Source organism: Coenobita brevimanus, chromosome 27 (genome assembly GCF_032717465.1).
Source record: "Coenobita brevimanus isolate Jiangsu-jjx chromosome 27, ASM3271746v2, whole genome shotgun sequence".
Classification (NCBI taxonomy): Eukaryota; Metazoa; Arthropoda; class Malacostraca; order Decapoda; family Coenobitidae; genus Coenobita; species Coenobita brevimanus.
In genome coordinates this window covers 10,362,093-10,383,637 of record NC_136980.1, presented here as the reverse complement: position 1 = coordinate 10,383,637, position 21,545 = coordinate 10,362,093, and positions in this window count along the sequence as shown.

Genomic DNA, 21,545 nt, shown 5'->3' with positions numbered 1-21,545 from the left:
TCCCCCTCCACGCTGCCCATAAATCTTGTATATCACTCTCTCTCATCTCAATATCCCGAGTAAGTGTGAATCAAGAATAATATCAATTACCAAAGTCCCTTGGCTAGTGGAAACCGTATAAACTTCACGGCTACTATCTGCCTCTCTCCAGTATTACCATAACTTTCCCCTAGCCGTCACAAGTCACTCCCCGCGCCCTCCCCTATCTCCTCCTCGTGAGACTCACCCCCCCCCCCGCGCCTCCCGCGCGCGCCTATATTCACTGCACCCTTGATGCACTAGGATTGATTGTGTTGTCATTACTGTCAGAGAAGCAGGTATCCTGCGAGATACCCATATCCTAGATAAGATTTTATATTGCTATGTATTGTGCTGTAATATCTGCTGACTTGTCCTGTGTCTGACTGTGGTAATATATGTGTAAAGTTTGTTGCCTAGAGTTTTTGTGTCCTGCCTCTCTTTATTGCACTAAGCTCCGGTCTCGAAAGAGGACCCCGCTCCACGTTAGATGTAATAGGAACGAGAAGTCGAGCCTAATTTCCCCTAGCATTACAGTATGCAAAGTTAAATATGAGGAGAATGTAACGCTGTATATAAAGCGAAAGAGTAGAATCCTCACTGAAGGACTGAAGGCGGAGAAACTGAACAACAAGGGAATGGACGAAGAATGTGAATTGAAGGTAGTAGTGGATTTGGAAAGCTTGTGGAGTGCTTGTAGTGAGTGTATAGTTATGATTGCTAAAGACGTGTGTGGTGTGGCTACGAGAACAGCTAGTAAGAAGGGTATTGCCTGGTAGGATATGGAGGGTGAGGATGAATTGGAAGGGGACAAAATGAAAGTTCCTAGGGCAGGTGCAGGATAGGGGTTCTAATGAAAGGAAGGATGGAATATATTGAGAGTAAGAAACATGTGGAGTGAGGGAGTGCTGTGCAAAGTGTTAGATGTAAACTGCCTTGACCGTGTGAAGAGAAGGGTAAATGAGAGAGTGACTAGAGGAGTGTTTGTGAGCGAAGTGGAGCGGGAGAGGAGAAGGACGCCGAGGATGAGGTGGAGGGGTGGGTGGAGGGGTATATGATTGGTGTGAATTGGAATGAGAGCAGACTGATGACGGGAGACAGAGTGACATGAAGGCAATTTGTGGCTACCCACTACGGGATTAAGATGTTTGGAGAGAGAGAGAGAGAGAGAGAGAGAGAGAGAGAGAGATTGAAGGAACAAAGATACTGATAATGACAAAAATAAAGGAGCTTCATAATGGTCGAGGAAGACAAGCAAATGTTAATTACACTGAAAATAGGCGACCACATTCGAAATAGGTGAGGCAATGAACGAGTGGAAAAAACAGAAAATGTGGCTGAAAGAGAATCACAGACTGCTAACAAATGAAACTGTGAGAAGAACATATACGAAGACAAATGAATGGGAACAGCAAAAGCAGAGCAGCAGTACACATGATTGACTTGGGGGTTCGTGGAGAAGGAATGTAGTGTCTGGGAACGTGCCACTAACAGGAATGAATAATACTGTGGTGGGAAGAAAGATGTTGAGCTGTGTGCAGAGATGATTAAACGTAGTGGAGAGAGTCACAGTGGGATTGAGTGGTTGTTGGAACTATGTCAGAAAGCTTGCAGGAGTGGGGCTGTGTTGTGCTATACTTGTGGAGTGGAAGATGGAGGTCACTGCCTTTGTATGAGAAAAAGGTGATCGAAATGAGTGCAAAAATTAACGTGGTATAATTCTATAGAGCGTTGTGGGAAATGTACATGGAAGGACAATAATAGGCAAGGTAAGGAAAGTAAGGTGAGTGACAGAGGTTTGGATTTAGGAGTCGTAGAGGATGTCTGGATGAATTATTTGCAGCAGGATAGGTAGTGGAGAAAGCATGTGAGAAGGGCTGTTACTGTAGGTATTCATGCCATTACTGAACCTGGGATAAAGCGAAAAGGTGACTAGGGACGCGTTATGAAAGATTTTATGAGTGCAGTGTATGGATGGAAAACACCTGATTGATGCACTTTTTAAGACGGTAGTGAAGCACGTTTAAGAATAGATGGATATCTAAGTGAATGGTTCATTATCAGTGTTGGAGTGAGACAGGGGTGTGTGACGTTCCCATGACTGTTCTGTATGTACTGTAGTGATGAGATTATGAGAGGCTAAAACTCGACGTATGAACAGAGGGATGGGTATGGTGGGTATGGTGAAGGGTGGAGTATCTCAAATCTGATGTGTGCAGATGATGCCGTAATGTTTGCTAGACTCCTTTTACTCTAACTTTGCCTAAAATTGTCTTCCCTCCATCTTGAATGCTGGCTCATACTAACGGATTAACACTAGAATTTAGAGCTAGTCAGGAAGAAGCGCTAGGGAAAGGATGTAGACCTGTAGCAATTTGTTTTTATGCCACTGAATATACATGAAGGAATCTACAGAAAGACGAAAATCTGGACCAGTATAAGGTGAAAAGGGTATACCAGTGAGTAGTTTTACAGACTGGTGCAGAGTTTTGTGGTTGTCTGTGAGTGTCGTGTTTTGAGAGTAACTGAGAATAAGAACAAATTGATGGTTGAAAAAGTGACGCTCAGTGTGACGTGTTGGCGAATTAAGAAAAAAAAAATGAATTGGTTAGGGAGTTAAAGACCTAAGTAAATTAGCAGAAGATGAGGCAAATGTGGAAAGAAAAGGGAAAGAAGAGTGGCTTAGGGGAGGAGGGCGTCTGGTGTGATACAGATCTTGATGTTAAACAGAGGTCTGAGTGTGGCGGCTGCAAGAGGACTGGGTGAAGTTGTGTTGGTGCCCACATTAACTGACGGGTGTGAGACTTTGACCTGGCATGGAAGCAAACAGACTGAAACAGGAGAAATGGAAATGGAATCAATGGTGAGTGTGTGTGGAGTGCGTCATGTGGACAGCAGAAGAGATAGAGTGATTGGTTAAAGATGGGGTCTGAGGAAGTCTGTTGATAATAAGGCTGAATAAAGTACTGTATGCTTAGATAATAAGGTCATGTGGAGAGAAATGATGTAGAGAGGATGGTGAAAAAGATATGTGTGAGTAAGTCTGAAAGTAGAAAAGGGGAGTGGCAGGCCAAGAAGAAAAAGGAGGCTGGATATGGAAACTGACTGAGAAAGAGAGAGAAAGTTGATGAGGTTAAGGAGCTGAAGGAGGATTGAGTTGGATGGATGAATTGCGAACAGGGAAACATTTGGCAAGGGTTTGGCGCCATATGTAAAGTTGATAGTCGACGGAATGGCTCCTTGGCAGTAGTGGTGTAGTTACTTGTAGGGCAGGAGGTGCAGAGAGTGCCCCCCCCCCCCAAAAAAAAAAAAGAGAGTGGGGAATATTTTGGTTTGTAGTGTAAAAGCGGTTTGTGAATAACATGGCAAGAGAGAGAGAGAGAGAGAGAGAGAGTGAGAGAGTCCTACAGTACAAGTTCAATCATCAACACATGTACACACAGCCAACATTGTAATAGGTACAAGAGAACATACCCATTATTCACCTTTATATTACTGGTGAGGGGAATGGTTGAATACAATGCAATTTATGGATGATATATGAGTGAGTTGTTTGGATGCTCACTTGTGCTTCGAGTAGTTCTAATTAGGCAGCCATGTTAAATGTTGTCTTTGAACTGAGAGTGAAACGTAGTGTTGCTTTATACCATAAGTTTAATAGTCAAATATATAACACTGCATGTTTTTATTCCCAGGTTAAGGCTTCATCCGTGACATTAGTGTATGCGGGAACGTACAATACACTGTTCACTTCAGTTCATGGACCTCTTGAACTTTGCTTATCTATCTCATAAACTGCTTAGCTCATGGTCGGAACACTTAGGTTGGATTCTGCTACTTAAAGGACTATACCTGATGATTAAAATGTTGGCTGGGCTGCATTATACCACTTTTGCGAATGATCACATCAGCCAGGCAACATGAACTCAATAACAGTCAACATGGGCTTGGCTAGTACGTGTAATCAAGCCTATATATTTGTAAAAAGTATGAGTCATATAGTACAGTGAACGCTATAAATTCCTGAACCAAAATCAACCCTTGCCTGTCATGGGGCCAAAAGCTAGTGGTTGGTAGGCTAGGTTACTGAATGCATCCTAAAATCTATCCCGTCCATAGCGTTATTGTCTCGTGATCTGCAAACTGTTTTAGCTGTTGTGTCTTGTCCATTATATCCTCCATGGTTGTCATCTCTGTTATATAATCTTTCCTCAGTTTGACAGTTTATTTATTGTCGTTGTCGCCACCAGGTACCATACTAAGAGTCTGATTTGTCAATATTTGTGAGGACGTACGCATTCCTAAGTGAATTCGTGCTCTCCTCACACTTACGATCCAGTCCTTCCATGCTTTCACGTAGGTTCCATTAAACTTATTTACTTTACATGCATGGACTATTACGTAGGCGAGTGTTACCTGTACAGCCAAAGAAACATTATCTTCCCAGTTCCCTGTGAAGAAAACGTACAACTGGCGAAATACACTGCAAACCGTATCTCCAATAGTGCGTGTTTCAGATGGTTTGATTTTCCCGCTGTGTATTCGTCAAGCTTTGGGGAATATTGTTGTGTCTCCCTGTACAGTACACCCTCCCAAATTTACGGGTTTCTGGCCTTTGGTTCCTTCTTTCGTACATAAAAAAAAAAAAAACTGACTAAGGGCGCGTCCACACTCTCTCGAAACATGTGACCGATAGTTTCGGCCGCTTCATTAAGGGAGTATGAACCTTGAACGGAACCCCTGCCTATATTTCCACACGTCGATCACATGTTTAGAGTCGTATTCTAAGTCACACTGGGGGCTTCGTATCACCTTTTCCTAAGCGATTTACTTTGCATATTACACCAGTCTCCTCGGTGCTGTTTTACATTGTTTTTATGTCGACAAACTTCCCATCATTCGCAAACAAGACGATGCTGAGGGATAAGGTGCAGAACAAATCCCTGAGGTCCAGAACAAATCACTGAGTTAAAGGTGCTACGGGGCCTGCAATGCCACGTAGAAGACAGCCCTGAGATATGGAATTTTTTTGCCTCTGACCCCCCTAAAAAAAAAAAAAAAAAAAATCCTGGATCCGCCACTGTCCAGCAGGTAATATGAAGCTTATGTATTAAGAAAAATTATATATACAAAACACACAGATGATTGGGCCTGTGAGGTAGAGGATTCCAGGGGCTTGAATGGTGAGTGGATGAGTGAGTGGGCCATTTCACTGGGCATGCTGTTGGTAGTGACCCGTTTTCTGTTGTAGTGCTCTCTGTGCTTCACTTCATCCTTAGGTGGAAAAATATACAGAATGTTGATGATCACTATGGTAATTACTGGGAAGATCATTATTATTATTATTATTATTATTACTGCCTCGTCGTCGTCTTCGTCGTCGCTGTTGTCGTTATTGTCCTTGTTGTTGTTGTTAATGTTTATGATGATGCTGATGATGATTACTATTGTTATTACTGTTGTTGTTGTTGTCGTCGTCGTTGTTGTACTATTTCTATCATCACTGTATTACTCTCTCGTGGATTCAAATAATTCGCATGAAGCACTGCCGTCCACGACCTAAATAATCCATCACTATATCATCCTTAGTCATCATAGTCTCGAAAGGAGTAATATGGACCTGACTATTGCTTGTTCATCTTTATACAGATATTTATTGCAGGTAATATTCTGATCAACGCTGGTCCCACACACGACGGCCGTATTCCCGCCATCATGGAGGAGCGGCTGAGACAACTTGGGTGGTGGCTGGGGGTGAACGGCCAGGCGGTGTATGAGTCGAAGCCGTGGACGCACCAGAATGATTCCCTCACGCCAGGGGTATGGTACGTGCACCACGTGTTTGGACTCTATGTGTACTACGCGTGCGTCTGCCATAATGTATATAGGTAAGGAGCTGCCAGATGACCAGATCGTAAAGAGAGAATGCAGTGTCCTGGTGCTCTTGAAACATTCTCCTCTAAAGGTTCACTCAAAGACAAGATAAAAATTATGTCACATAATGAGTGATTTTTATTTTATGCGAAAAAGAAGGAATCAAAGGGAAAAAGTTCACTCAGTTTTTCTTGCCAAGAGAAAAACAAAAGAAATGAAAGCCAAATAACAAATCCAATCACTTCCAGACTTCTTGACAAACTCAGTATCATAGGCAGAGGGAAATCCAGTCCGAGGAAGACAGTTCCAGAGTTGACCTGTAGCATATATGAATGACTAAGAGTAACAGTTAACTCATGCATTATAGTGTCGGACAGAGAAAGGCTGGGAATGTGCTGCCAGACAGGTGCCTACGCGTTGGCCGTGATGGAGGCATACAGGCAGTTCAGACAAAACAACGACCAGCGACATAGGGATACATACCAATGCAACACATCGAAATGAGAGAGAAGTTGAAGAGAGTCGATGAGAGGAGGAGAGTTAATGAGGCGAAAAGCCTTTGGCTCCACTTTGTTTAGAAAACCTGAATGTGAGGAACCCCCCCAAATATGGGAGTCGTTCTCCACACAGGAGGGAATAAAGCCCCAACACGATATTAACAGCGGTGCAGGGGTAAACAAAACACACAGTCGGCTTAGCACATCCAATCTTGGAAGTGGATTGTGCGGGGCAGGTAATATGATCTTTCCGTCATAGGTCCCTAGAGAAAGAAAGTTCAAGGATATTGAGAGATCATGAAGGTCTGTATTTGTTGCTAAAAATTATGGAATATTCTTGGGAAAGGTTATGACGAGCAAAAAATTGTAGGAACTGAGTTTCTGATGCACTAAAAAAAGAGTAAGCATTGGTCCTGAAGATGACATAATGGGTTGTAATGGGCTACAGGGAGAAAATGGTAATGGGAAGAGACTAAAGGATATGTGTCAGGAGAGTAGGTTGTGCATTTATTTCAAACACAAAGATGCACATAAATATACATGATATAGAGGGAACGGGGATCGTGTTGAAAGAAGCCTGATTGATTACGTGCTCGTAGAGAGGTCGATGCTGGGAATGGTTGCTGATACGATAGCCATGAGAGGACGATGTGGATGTCTGTCAGATCATATGACTGTGGTATGCAGGATCAAGCCGAGAGGAGTGAGGTGGACCAGGAGAGAGAGGAGTAGTCAGGGAGAAAGACTGAAAGTTGAGAAGCTGAGGATCAAAGAAATGGCAGATGATTACAGAACCAAAGTAGAGGAGTTAGAATCAGTGAACTGGAATGAAATGGATCTGGACAGCCTGTGGAATGCATTTAGGGATTGCTTAGTCAGGAATGCTAAAGTGGTGTGTGGTGTGGCAAGAGTAACAACAAAGAAGAAAGGTACGGCATGGTGGGATGAGGAGGTTAAGAGAGCGGTGGAAGAAAAGAAGAAGTGGCTAAAGTGGGTTGAAATAAGAACTGAAAATATTGAGACCAAGAAGCATGTAAAGAGACTAGTGAAGAGGAATAAGAAGGAGGTAAATGATGATCTAGGAAGAAAAATGAATGCGAACTACTCTGAGAACAGGAAGTTATTCTGGAAAGAGGTGCGGAAATGTAGAAGTGAAAGTGGAAAGAAATGTGACGATGTGAAGGATGTAGGTGGTAGATTACTAACCCATGGGGATGAAGTCAGGACCAGATGGAAAGAATATTTTGAAAGCCTGATGAATGGGAATAGAGAGAGCCGAGCGGCTGTAAACATGATTGGTTTGGGGGGTGTGCAGAGAAGGAATGCAGTGCCAGGAGACGTGACACTCACACAGGTGAAGAGTGCTGTGAAGCGGCTGAAAAATGGGAAAGCAGCTGGGGTTGTGGAGGTGTATGCAGAGATGATTAAGTGTAGTGGAGAGAGTGGAATGAAGTGCTTGTTGGAGATATGTAAGAAGGCATGGATGAGTGAAACTGTGCCTGCAGAGTTGAAAAAGGCTGTGATTGTACCCCTGTACAAAAATAAAGGTGGCCGAAGTGAATGCAAGAATTATCGTGGCATAAGTTTATTAAGTGTGGTAGGGGAGGTATATGGTAGAATTATTATGGAGAAAGTAGGAAAGATATCAGAAGTCCTAATGAGTGAAGAACAGGGTGGCTTTAGGAGTGGCAGAGGATGTGTGGATCAAATATGTGCAGTGAGACATAGCAGAGTACTGTAGGCTTGTGAGAAGGGCCATAATGTGTTTATGGCATTCATGGATCTGGAAAAGGCATACGACAAAGTGGACAGGGAAGGATTGTGGAAAGTTTTGCGCATGTACGATGTAGATGGTAAGCTGCTAGGTGCTGTCAAGAATCTTTATTATGGTAGTGAAGCATGTGTCAGGGTTAACGGGCATCTAAGTGAATGGTTCACGATCGGTGTGGGCGTGCGACAAGGTTGTGTGATGTCCCCATGGTTGTTCAATATACATATGGATGGGGTGATAAGAGAAGTAAAAACACGAGTAATGGAGAGAGGGATGGCGTTGGTAATGAATGGTGATGGATAGAATATCTCAAATTTGTTGTATGCTGATGATGCAGAACTGCTTGCAAGTACCGGACAAGAACTTGGTAGGCTAGTGCAGAGTTATGCTGATGTGTGTGAGCGTCGTGCCTTGAAAGTAAATGTAGAACAGAGTAAAGTGATGGTTACTGAGAGAAAAGATGACTCCTAGTGTGACGTTACAATGAATGGAGAAAGACTGGAATTGGTGAGAGAGTTCAAATACGTGGGTACAGTGATAGAAAAGAGAGGAAAATATGCAAAAGAAGTGGTAAGTAGAGTGACCCAAGGAAGAAAAGTAGTTGGTGCAATGAAGGTCTTGATAAGAAACATAGGCTTGAGTGTTGCAGCTGCACAAGGCTTACATGAAAAAGTGTAGTGCCAACTTTAACATATGGATGTGAGACTACGGTGTGGCATGAAAATGAAAAGTCAAGAGTAAAAGCACTGGAGATGGGACTGCTAAGGAATGTATGAGGAGTACAGAGGGTGGACAGGAGTGAGGAAGTCGGTGGACACCAGAATCGAAGGGAGTGTACTGAGATGGTATGGTCATGTGGAGAGTATGGATAACAACAGAGTGGTGAAAAAGGTATATCTGAGCGCATTTGAAGGAGGAAGGAAGCGAGGTAGGCCAAGGAGAAGGCGGAGGGATATGGTGGATGAGTGTGTGAGGAAGAGAGGTTTGGAAGTCAATGAGGCTAGGGAACTGACAAGAGGTCGAGCTGGCTGGATGAATGGTGTGAGGAGAAGTGCATGATCAGGCATTTGGCACCCCTTTTTAACGTAGCAGCGTCCGGATTGACTCAGTCGGATACGTTTATGTGAAGCCACAGAACGCGGTGAATGTTTTTGGCGTATCCGATAGAGCCAGGATTCTGGGGGCTTGAGTGATGAGTACATGGAAGCGTGGCCCATTGGACTGGGTAAATCTGGGCTGTCTGGAAGTTGCTACTCCTCACCTGCTGATGCTGATGATGATGATGATAAAAACAATATTATTTTTTACCCGAATCAGAAATGATGGCCAGATCATAAATTATATGTGCCATAGCCCCATCCTGTGAATGCTTAAGTAACTACTGTGATGGATGCTGAGAGTAGCGGGCGGATATGTGAAGGGTGAAGTCGTCAGCATACGAGTGAATAGGGTTAGGTGTGCAGTTCAGATCATAGACGAATAGAAGGAAGAAGGTTGGTGACAGGACAGAACCCTGAGGACACTGCTGACAGATTTGGAAAAGAAACCGTAGCTGTCTACAACAGCAGCTACAGAACGACCAAAAAGGAAGCTTGAGATTAAGGCGCAGATGGAAGAACAGAAACAGCAAGGGAACAATATGAAAATTAAAAAACTGTGCCAGATGCGGTCGAAAGCTTTTGACGTTACAAGTACAGTGCCAACCGTTTCGCAAGTCCTGAAAGAAGGATAACTAAGAATCAGATGAACAAATAGCTAAGAGAGAGTTCGCCAGTGAAGCGTCCCTGGCGAAACTCGTACTGGCGGTCAGAAAGAAGGTTATGGAAGGAAAACTGCGTCAAAATCTGCCTGTTTAGGATAGATTCAGAGACTTTAGAAACACAAGATATTAAAGCAACTGGAAGAAAGTATGTATGTGCGAGACGGTGCAATGTCCTTCTGCTCCTGACATATCTTTCATTACAAGTTTATTCTGAAACAAATATGAAAATTTATGGGGTATTGTGCTTCCTCTCCTAGAATGTGTAATGAGTGAGGGTTTGCAATGTCCATCTGCTCCTAAAATATATATGGGTGATAGTGTGTCATGTTCAGTTTCTCTTGACATATATTTTGCAGGTTTATTTTTGCACATTAAACTCATATACCCTTTGTGTGCTGTGGATGCAAACTATGTCGATATCAGAAATATTATAAATACCCTACAAGCGAATATGTAGCTGTAAGAAATGTTGAGAAATCTCGTATGTCAACTACAGTATTTTTTATCACGTGGCGGAACTGGACCATGCTTATAACATAAATAGTCGCTGCTGCTGGAAATTCAATGGGCCTTAGGTACGTATGAGTCTCCTTCGTTACTAGTCAAATCAAGACACCAATCTGACGACACCTGACCTTCGAGTTATGGCCTTTTTATCCTTTGTCATTAAGTTATAGATCATAATTTTTTTACTTTAACTAGATTCAGATTTTCGTTCTTTTACAGCCTCTTTCCGGTAGCTCAGTGGCAGAAAAAGACAGTACTACGGCTTGACATCCTTTATATGGCCCTTCTTCGTGACTAGCAGCATATTCTAGTGTTAATCCCTTGTTACAACTTAGCATTCAAGGTGGACAGATGGCAATTTTAGGCCACGTTAGAGTAGAAAGGGTATAGTCGAATCAACCCACCAATCTGACTACATCTGACACGTGACGGTCATTCAATATAGTTATAACCCACGCTATAACAAACACCCCTTAAAGAACTAATAGATCTGTTGCTGTTTGCTTTCCTTTGTGCTCCTTTGTACCGTCGACTCTTAACGTACCTTCCATTGCAGGTACACTCAGAAGGAAGGCACCGTGCACGCTATAGTGCTGACGTGGCCTCCAGGTGATGTGCTGGTGTTGGGATCTGTTCGGCCATCTGCAGTACCCATATTGTTCACGCACATCTCAATGCTGGGATATCAGGGTGCTCTACAGGTATTTGTACTCTCTCTCTCTCTCTCTCTCTCTCTCTCTCTCTCTCTAAAGTCGCTACTGAAGAGGTGTAACGCAATCTTCAGCCACTTGGAATACGACTCTGTGTCCGATTAGGGTTCAGTGTGAAGCCCCAACTCACTGCTTTTATGCGACCTTACCAGAAATGCCTAAAATGAGCAAAATAACCCACTTCCCTTGTGCAGCTTCACCAAAAATGCTTAAAATGAGCTAAGTTACTTGATTTCCTTACATGACTTTACCAAAAAATACCTAAAATAAGCCTAGTTACCCATTTCCCTTATGCGGCCTCACAAAAAATTCTTAAAAATGAGCCGTTCCCTCACTGCCGGGTGACGTCAAGGGATGTGTGGAAGTACTTTTAGGGACACGAATATCAACCCACCTCCTGTCGAAAAACAACGAGGTGAAGAGCAATTACTTTTGAACCTTAATGACTGTACCTTCGAAAAAACAATAAGCTACACGTAATATTGTCTAAGAGTCATAATTGTTCGACCAAAAAGTGGATCGATATTATAGCCCACAGTACCCATGGGCCCAAATGCTGGGTAACGCCGAGAGATGCACGGCATTATTACGTAATGAAACCAGACACCATAGTTTGCTTTTTACTGAGGTTCTTTATTTACCATTCAGTACAAGCCCCAACACTGGGGAACACTGTCGCTGATGGCCAAGCAGGGAGGAGTGAATGAGAGCAAAGTGTTACATTACACATATATGGCAGAAAAGATATAAAAGTAATTAACAGTACAAGCACAGTATTGAACACAGAGATACAATGACACATACATGGTACAAAGTTGTTGTAGTAACTGGCATTACAAGTTTAGGAATGAGCTTTGGGACACAATGACACACACAATTATGTACTCATATTTATGCAGAGAGAGGCACATATGGATACATACATATACGTATATATCTATACAAATATGTATATAATCACGCACATGTAGCCTTAGACATACTGTATGTACAAGATAGGGACGCATGTATAGAGATACGGGTATGTGTACAGATGTGCATACATATACATATGCTACATGCACATATATATGCTATCCATACATACATATACAGGGAGACATATATGTACATATACACTCTAAATGGATACATTCTCGTATACATTGTCACATACACAGGTAGATAGATAAGGAGAAATGATACTCTTTATAAAGTTGCACCTGATGTGTAGGTGTGTGGACAACACACACACACACACACACACACACACACACACACACACACACAGGCTTGCAAATATGTATACCAAAATATACCAGCATTGCCCTAAAGCCAGGGCATTACAATGAAAGGAAGTCGGGGTGAAGGGTGAGAATGTCTTCGAGTACATCGAGGTATGTGATGAAACCAAAAAGCCAGCCAAAAAAAGTTGTGTCTTCGTTCCGAACCCCGTAAATATTCGAACAGATAAGTGGAAGCAGCAGCGGTAGCTTCACAAGTCTGGCAACTGTGTCAGACCAGACGGTGGTGGGGGTGGGTGGACTGGGGGTGGAGGTGGGGTAGTGGAGGGTGTGTGTGCTGTCATGTTTCATATACCATGCATTACCGAAGGGTGGAAAGTGTTGGGAACAACATACTGGGTAATAGGGTTATAGTCAGTTTTTATCACTATTATGTCGCTAAATGTCTACATATGCATAATTCATCGTGAAGTTACATGTAATCAAAATATACTGCAGTTTCATATACATGGGTTTTCATGTCTAATATATCTTTGATATTTGGAATACTTCAGCGGACGGAATAACGGTGGAATACGTGTCATAACGAGTGTTTGGAATTTAATGAAACGTCTTGATTGTGATAATATAAAACAGCGTTTATTAGTGATAACATGAATCTCCCCTCTATTTCCTGTCGCCCAATACAGATAACTGAATGACTGTGAAGATATGACTATGTGCTGGTGGGTGTATATCTTGGTGTCATCACCGTGAGTAACACCTGTGGCTGGGTTTCCCTCACTCCTTTACCAAAATTTTAACCACTTGTGGAAACAAATGCCTTTTGCGTCATTACTGTGAAGGCACCGCATGCCTCTGTGCCACACCACACATAGTATGTAATATATCCTGTCATGCTAAGGTGACCACAGTCACGCTTCTTGGACGTCTGTCCCGCTTTTTTCTTGGTGACAAGAATGTCCAGCTTTTTGAGCAAATTATCTTAAATGTCCCGCTTTTAGAAAACTACTGTTGCATTAGATATTACATGAGCTTCTTCTATGAAATTAGGATGACTTAGAAAAATTATGCATACTTCTAACCAAATGAAACACCGAATTAATATAAAATCTGTAATACTCACTAGCTGGTAACTTTGGCCGGCCCATTCACATTATCGTACGGTCGGTATGTTTGGAGTTCGTATGAGCCGTTAGTGTTTGATTAGCAGCCTCAGGGTGGGGTGCAGCACGGCAGTGGTCTCTGTCACTCATTTAAGTCTCTCTCTCTCTCTCTCTCTCTCTCTCTCTCTCTCTCTCTCTCTCTCTCTCTCTATATATATATATATATATATATATATATATATATATATATATATATATATATATACATAATATCTACACACACACACACACACACACACACACACATATTCACGCGCGCGCGCGAGCTCACGCGTCCAGCTTTTACCTCCAATAAATCTGGTCACCTTATGTCATGCCCAGAAGGTAAACAGACAGTAAAAATACAGCTGTATGTCCTTTATTGCCAAGTTATGTGGGTGGTTGACACCCGACAGAGGGAGTGTGGCAGGAAGGTGGGGAGAGGGCAGGGTAGCACCTCATCATTTCTGCTAACGCCTGTTTGGCTACACGTTGTAGGCATTATTTCAGGTTAACGATTCATTTCACTATTTATAGGTATTAAATCGGGTGTAATATCACCTTGAGCACCTTTACTGTGCTGTGTATTGCTAGACTTCACTGCAAACAAAAATTACAGATTACACTGACAGCAATAATTACAGCACACACACCCTCCACTACCCCACCTCCGTCCCCAATCCACTCACCCCCCCACCGTCTGGTCTGACACAGTTACCAGAGGTGAAGCTATCGCTGCTGCTTCCACTTATCTGTTCAAATATTTACGGTGTTCGGAACGAAGACGCAACTTTTTGGCTGACTACACACAAAGCAGAAAACAAGATCCAGGGGGTCTGAAGGGGGCAATAACTGGACAATTAACGATATGATGGGATAATGCCTCATCCATGGGATTGTGACAGAGTTTACATGGCCTGTTGGCGGCCGGTCGTCCGGTGATTTCCTCTGAGGAGCGATACCCCAGGCGAATGCGGGTGACGGCCACATCACAGATGCGCGTAAGGGTGGGGTGCTTGCCATAGGTGTGTCTCACGCCACGGTGGGTGTCGTAGTGCTGGACGGTGACACTAGTGGGACGTTCAGCATCAGTATACAGGGCTGGGTCCTCCCTGGACTCCTCGAGAAGGATTCTCAGGACAATTGTCGTGGACACAGGGAGGCGGATGGCAGCTAGGGGGAGGCTACAGGCAGCTCGGGCCAGGCGGTCTGCCTGGCATTGGCGGATGTGACCAACATGGGCTGGGATCCAAATAAAAGAAACCCTGAGACCAAGAGCATGAGCCTGATGAAGGCGGGAGTAGAGGGAGGCGAAGCGAGAGTAGGGGCGTCGGGGGGGGGAGGGGTTGTGAAGTAAGGCAAGGGCAGCTTGGGAATCACTGATGATGAGACCTGGTAGGTGATGAGAGAGAACGAAGTCAAGGGCAGAGCGTATAACAGATAGTTCACACTGGGTACTGTTGGCCCAGTTGGGAAGGTGGTGGGAGGTGAAGACGGGGGAAGCAGAGTTGAAGGCAATGCAAGCAGCTCCCACCTGGCCGTTAGTGGGGACAGAACCGTCAGTGTAGACGTGGATAGGATGGGAAGGGTAGGTGCAGGCAACGGAGTTAAGGGTTTCAGTGATGGAGAGCTGTGAAGGGATTGGTAAACGGTCAGAAGCAGTGGCAGAAGGTGTGTAGTGCACAGTAGGAGTCGTACGTGTCCAGGTAGGGGTCAAAGGATCAGTGGGGATGGGAGTGACAAGATCAGCACGGATGCTGGCGGGGTCTCGGCCAGAAAGCTGGAGAGGACAGTTGAGTGCCGAACGAGTTGGTTTGGACCAAGTTGCCAGGCCTGGCACGTGAGAGTCTCCCCTAAAGCTGTGTGAGAGAAAATTGGTTTCATGCCCCACCCCCCACGCCGCCTCCTAATCCTCCTCTGAGTTATCGAACTTATCGGCGTCGCGCGGCTAGTCACCCTATGTACCCCGTGGCGTTGTCGTAAAAATGGTCGTGCTCGATGTTGCCTATCTGTCCCGGCCATCCATCTCTACACCCTAATAATGTAAAGACCAGCAACTCGTAAAAGTAGGTTTTTCCATACTCAAGAATCCAGAAGGTGGCTGGAAACGAGGAAATACGTGAACTAAACACAAACAAGTGGACCTAGAGGAACGAATGAAGTACAAACATGTATACCTATAAAAATAAGTAGTGTTCAGTGTAAGGAAGCAACTAGGAATGTAAATGCTTGCAGGTGTAAGTGCTTCCGTATTGAAAAAAGCGACTGGGAATGTGGAAACGCGTGAATTAAGTAGAAATAGGGTCGCCTAATCATAAAATCTTGCTTATGAAATACCATACAACCGTTCAAAGACAGTTCCGCGTGAAAAGGTGGTGCAGTTACTTGAAATAATGCATGGAGTACGCCGTAATAAGTGTCTTGTGAAGTGAAATGAATGTCTAGTAGTCTTGGTGGTGTGAGGAGGGCTGATGAAAAGAGCAGCTTGAAACCACGACCTTGATGCACGACTCCTTGGCCACCAAAACACCATAAAGTGACACTCATTCCCACGGCCGTATTTCCACTTCAAGGCAGACCCTTGCACGGTGCTTCATACGGCAGCTGGAGGCTAGTGCTTTCTAAAGGTACCAAGTATATTAAGACTAAATGATTGGTATCTGAGTCTTCGAGGATGCGACGCCTATCAAGCTTGAACTTCACCCGTAGGCAAGTGACTGATAAGGTTTCACTAAAATGCCACAAATGAGATGAGTTGCATTTTTTCCTAATGTGGTCTTACTAAAAATGCCAAGAATAAGGAGTAGAGATATGTATTTCCCTGATGTGGTCTGGAGGTACGTACAGGCTTCATTTATGTGGGTTCACACACACACACACACACACACACACAGACACACACACACACACACACACACACACACACACACACACACACACACACACACACACACACACACACACGATCTCAAACCATTCCGCACCTCTTTACTGCACCCGTACCAATATAAGCCGTTATACGTATTTTAAATTCTAAGCTGAAATTAGCTGTTATCCATTTGTCTTATCAAATCTCGCCAAAAACTAACTAATATGGGCCGAGTTACCCACTTCTTAAAGCAGTTGCTACTTACATTAAATTGGGAGACTTATCCATGTCTTAAATACTGGCTCACATAACCATTTTAATTCGAGTGACCCCCTTCTTTCCCCTATATTCTTGCTGCTCATACTTTTTTCTTTTAAAGCTTTGGAAAGGCATGTCGTAGTGTACGACATTTATGAAGGCCGTGTCTAACCTCTTTCATTTCAAAAAGTCTGTGTAAGCTGATTAAATTGGTCGGGAAATAGCAAGAATTACACTAAAAAGACTTCCCCCGGGCTGAGTGGCTAGAATAAGCAGTCTCTTATCTCGTCTCGCCTGATATGAGCAGAGTTACCCACTGCTCTTCTGCGGGTGAGGCGATAGCGTGGCTTCTCATCAGGCTGATTAACAGGCAGTCCAGGGTTCAGTTCCATTTGCTGACAGTGATACAAATCTTTGCTGAGAAATGGCGTGCACAGGTAAGGTTCAAATGGGTTAGAGCCCCTACGGCCTGCTGGTTAAAATGCTCTCTCTCTCTCTCTCTCTCGTAGTAACCAGCAAAGGGAATGGTGCCCTATTTTTTTGAGCCAGGAAGACGAGGTCGATGGTCATTATTTTTGTACGAAATGTATCTGTGTCTGTTTGTCTGTGTCGAAAACTCAAATCTCAGAAAGTATTGATTGTCGAAGGAAAAGTTATTAATAAAAGTTGTTTAGAGTCACAACTTGAGTTCACATGTCACTCAGCCAGCACTGGGAGTCATCCAGGATGGATACATAATAGTGAAGTGTTCATCAAACAGTATTATTACAGTGTGCCTGGCTCACAGATGACGGCCAGTCTTGTAATTAGCTTAATTAATTAACCATATCTTTTTTTTTTCTTTCTTTCTTTTTTCAGTTAAGAGTTCCTGCCTCCCCGAACTGTCTGCTCATGCCACTGTTGCTGAGGCATAAGTTTAACTCGGCGGTGCTCATAAATCGTATCCTTTCATCCCGAGGCCGTTATGTGTTTTAATCTTCTACTACGCGATTTCATTCAGTCTGGGAGAGAATCTTCAAACTGGATGTGTCCGATACAGCTTTCATAACCCACTGAGCATGAGAGCCGTCCTAAATTGAAAACAGTAATTTGGCAGTAGCAAGAATAAGATAACATGACATCTTTATGGAGAAAGGGCTTAACTTCTCATGCTACAGCTCCGCACTTCCATTCGTAGTTCAGGATAGTCTGAAAATATCGTCTTCTAGTAGCAAGAACTAAGCGATACGTGCCCACCCTAAGGATTTGAATGTGCTCCGAAGAGGAACGTCTGGAGTCGAGAGGGTGTACTGTAGATGAAAATGACGTAAATTGCAGGTATTGAAATTCACCTCTCTCCTCTGTATTTGCCTCTCTTGCTGTGGCTGAGGAGATTTTGGTTTCTTTTTGTTGTGTGTTCTGTACAGAAATCATATAGACACGTCGCGACTTATGACCCACAGAAATTGCATTGACACGTCGCGACAATGACTCAAAACAAAGCTTAAATTGGCACACTTTGCAAATGGAAATACGCACAAGACACCAACCAAATTCGGTCATACAAATTATCCCATAAAATCTTTATATCTGAATCAGTTTCCAATACTGAAGTGCCAAAGTCTTTGTATTTAAAGGGTGACTATACCAATGAACTACTTGAAAAAAATAAGTTCTAAGTTGTATGTGTGTGTGTGTGTGTGTGTGTGTGTGTGTGTGTGTGTGTGTGAAAAGCAAGAGTAAAACATCAGACATCCTCGTGGTGGAGATGCTTATAACACTTCATGCTGTCCAGTCACTCTGGTGCAGGAGAGGGATGCCTTCACGTGGTGGCGGGCCCGGTCATACAGACGTCCCTCAACGCCCTCTCTATCCCCTGAGAAACTACTACTACTACTACTACTACGACTATTATATCTATCTGTCTATCTATCCGTCACTCTTTCATCTGCAGTTCAAAGCGGTGAAAAAAGGGCTTCAAGTGGTGTTTCCCCGAATGTCAGAAGTGGACGGACAGTGGGCATGGGTGCTGTCGATGCGAGGGGTCTATCCAGCCACCAATCACATCGATCCTGTCGCGGAGTAACCAAGTGGACCAACACTACCTGGACCAGAAAAACTGTCTTGGATTTTACTATTATCCTTGAAATTAATCCCATGCTTGTTAGAAGAATTTAGCTCCCTGTATACGATTCCATTTGGTCTGTGAGAAGCCCATTCATGACAGGGGTTACTCAAGGCAATAGCCAACTTCTCCACTAAGTCTTTCCTGAAGCAATGGTGAGAAATGTGTTTAAGGGGAAAAGATACGTCCAGGGAGGAAAATGGGTTAATGGAATGAAACGAGGTCAATGGGAGAACATAGGTGGGTGGAGGAGATGATCCCTAGGGAGGTGTAGCTGGAATTGGGCTTATGTGCTAGTACCCTCAAAATAATCTCCCTCTTTAACAATCCCATCCACTGGAATGACACCCTAAAATTCTAGAACTTAATATTGGATACACACATGGCCTTGCCTCAACATCAAGCAGCACTAATGAAAGCAGTCCCGTAAACTCATTTCCCTGAAAATCTTACAGGCACTTTTCACGGACATCACTCTACTTCAGACTAAACAAGGCCCAAGCACGCCCTGCTTCACACAGACCCATAACACTACTTTACTTGCCATCCAAAATATCTGAACGCCTAAGTCTTAAAACAAGTCACACTTCATCATTTTCTCCCATTCTTCCTCAAAACATGGTTTTAAAGCACTAAACTTCACAGACACTATATATACTAATCAACCTAACACAACACACCTGACAGCATTAACTCTGCGAGACCCGCACGATGTGTACACTGCTAACAACAGACATTAAAAAAGTCTTTGCTGCCACCTCCCAACAGAAACCGCCTACAACACAAACATGGAGAACAATACCAAATGTTGTCTTGTCAAAACGCTTCAGGACAAGTCATCACGTACACGAAACTTCCCTAACGGAGTTCCACAGGGGGTCCAATCTTTCACCTACACCCTTCAGCCTATACATGGCTGATATTCATACACCCCAGCCTGCGGCACAACTACCCTAAAACATTTCAGGCACGGGTTGAGGGCAACAGGCTGATAATCGCTCCAGCCATATTTATCACCACACACTCATCACCAGCAGCAATCACGAGCACAGATACACGCCTGGCACCACACTTAACAATGTACAGATGCGGATACACCTCTGCCTGCTAGCGTCAGGGAAGGAATGTCCCTGAGGGAGAGGAAGGAGTTTGCCATACATATTGCTCGAAACTGCCCTGATCTCCAAATACTTATCATTAAATATACACAGTACACGATTATATGAGTACACGTAAAAATAATTCATGTGTGTGCTAAAATTTCATGTTCAGATTTATTATGAAAACTGCTGGTGAATAATGGATAGCCTACCGTATGTATCAAAACAAACCGAAAAAAATCAGTTTACCCTCACACATTCAGGAGAATACTCTCTTAATAGTGATAGGATTCGAATAGCTTTTATAATAATTTCTTCCAAAGCTATCAGTACACCACCAGAAGCATCCTAGTCCTGGGGGGAAGGCAGCCCCCTCCCCCCCCAGACTCTCCGCCTCGTTGGCCTGTGTCTGCCTGACGTTGGGATGTGGCATTTTTTAGGTCTCTGTATCCATTCTCAGCATCAGTTGTAGGTAAATTATAACTAAATTATATGGTAACACCATTATTACGTAATGATTATTCTTGATATGACCGATTATGCATGGAATTTACTGTGTAATGTATGACATTTTGCTTTTTTATAGATAACAGAACAGAGGAAGGAAAAACAAATGAATAAAAAACTCATCCCTACACCAGATTACTGGTGTCCTCCATCCGTAAAAAATCTGTAACAGTTGGATTTGAACAGCCGTTGGTTGAGGTTTGGGGGGAATCAACTCTGGGGAAGCGAGTTCCAAAGAGTTGCATTTCGGGGAAGAAAAGAATTCTGATAGGCAGAAGTTCTGCAATGTGGCGGTGTGACATTCCAGTCATGAGCGCTACCAGATACCGGTGTAGCGCGGGGGAAGGCGTGGAGAGGTGGCACAATGGATGCAACATCGTCTGAGCATTTGCCATAAAAGTATCTGTGAAATAATGCAAGGGAGGCAACATTGCTTCTTACCTGTAGGGGAGGTAGTTTATTTGTAATGGCAGGGTTATTAATAATTCCAACAGCTTTGTTCTGAATTTTGTCCAGTTGTTTTAGTGCAACCTCTCCACATCCATTCCACAAGGGTGAGCAATATTCCACTTGAGAGCGCACATGATTTAAAAGTTATAGCTATCTGCCCGTTAGTGAAGAGGTTACTGATTCTGTACAATAATCCAAGTTTCTCTGAGCCGGTTTTAGCAAGTGATCTAACATGACAGGTCCAACTGAGGGCACTGTTAAGTGAAACACCGAGAATTTCAATATTTAGAGACAGGAATATTAGTAACATTGAAGGTAATATAGGAATCAGGCAATATCTCTGTCCATTAGTAAAATATCTATATTTGGCTTTACCAGCATTAAATGAGACAATGTTTGCTTATGATAAAACGTGTTTAAGTAACCAGTGTTAGTAATATGACGTCGTAAATAAATAACATACAGTAATTCAAGCAGTCTCTGAAGCACTGCTTATTTTTGTTACAAACTATTCCAATTATCTTGAACAATAGGTAATAACTATTTTGTACTATGGCTGCTGTGTGTAAGATGAAATACCGTAATCACTGTTGCACATCATGGTTCTGATGTGTTGGTTAAACACAGCTGTGACGCACGGTTATTATGCTGGGTAAATAAGCCACTGCTGTCATAGTTTTTATGTTGGATAAAATAAGCATACTAATATATATAAATATTATCCTGTGAGTATCTCCAAAAACTAATGGA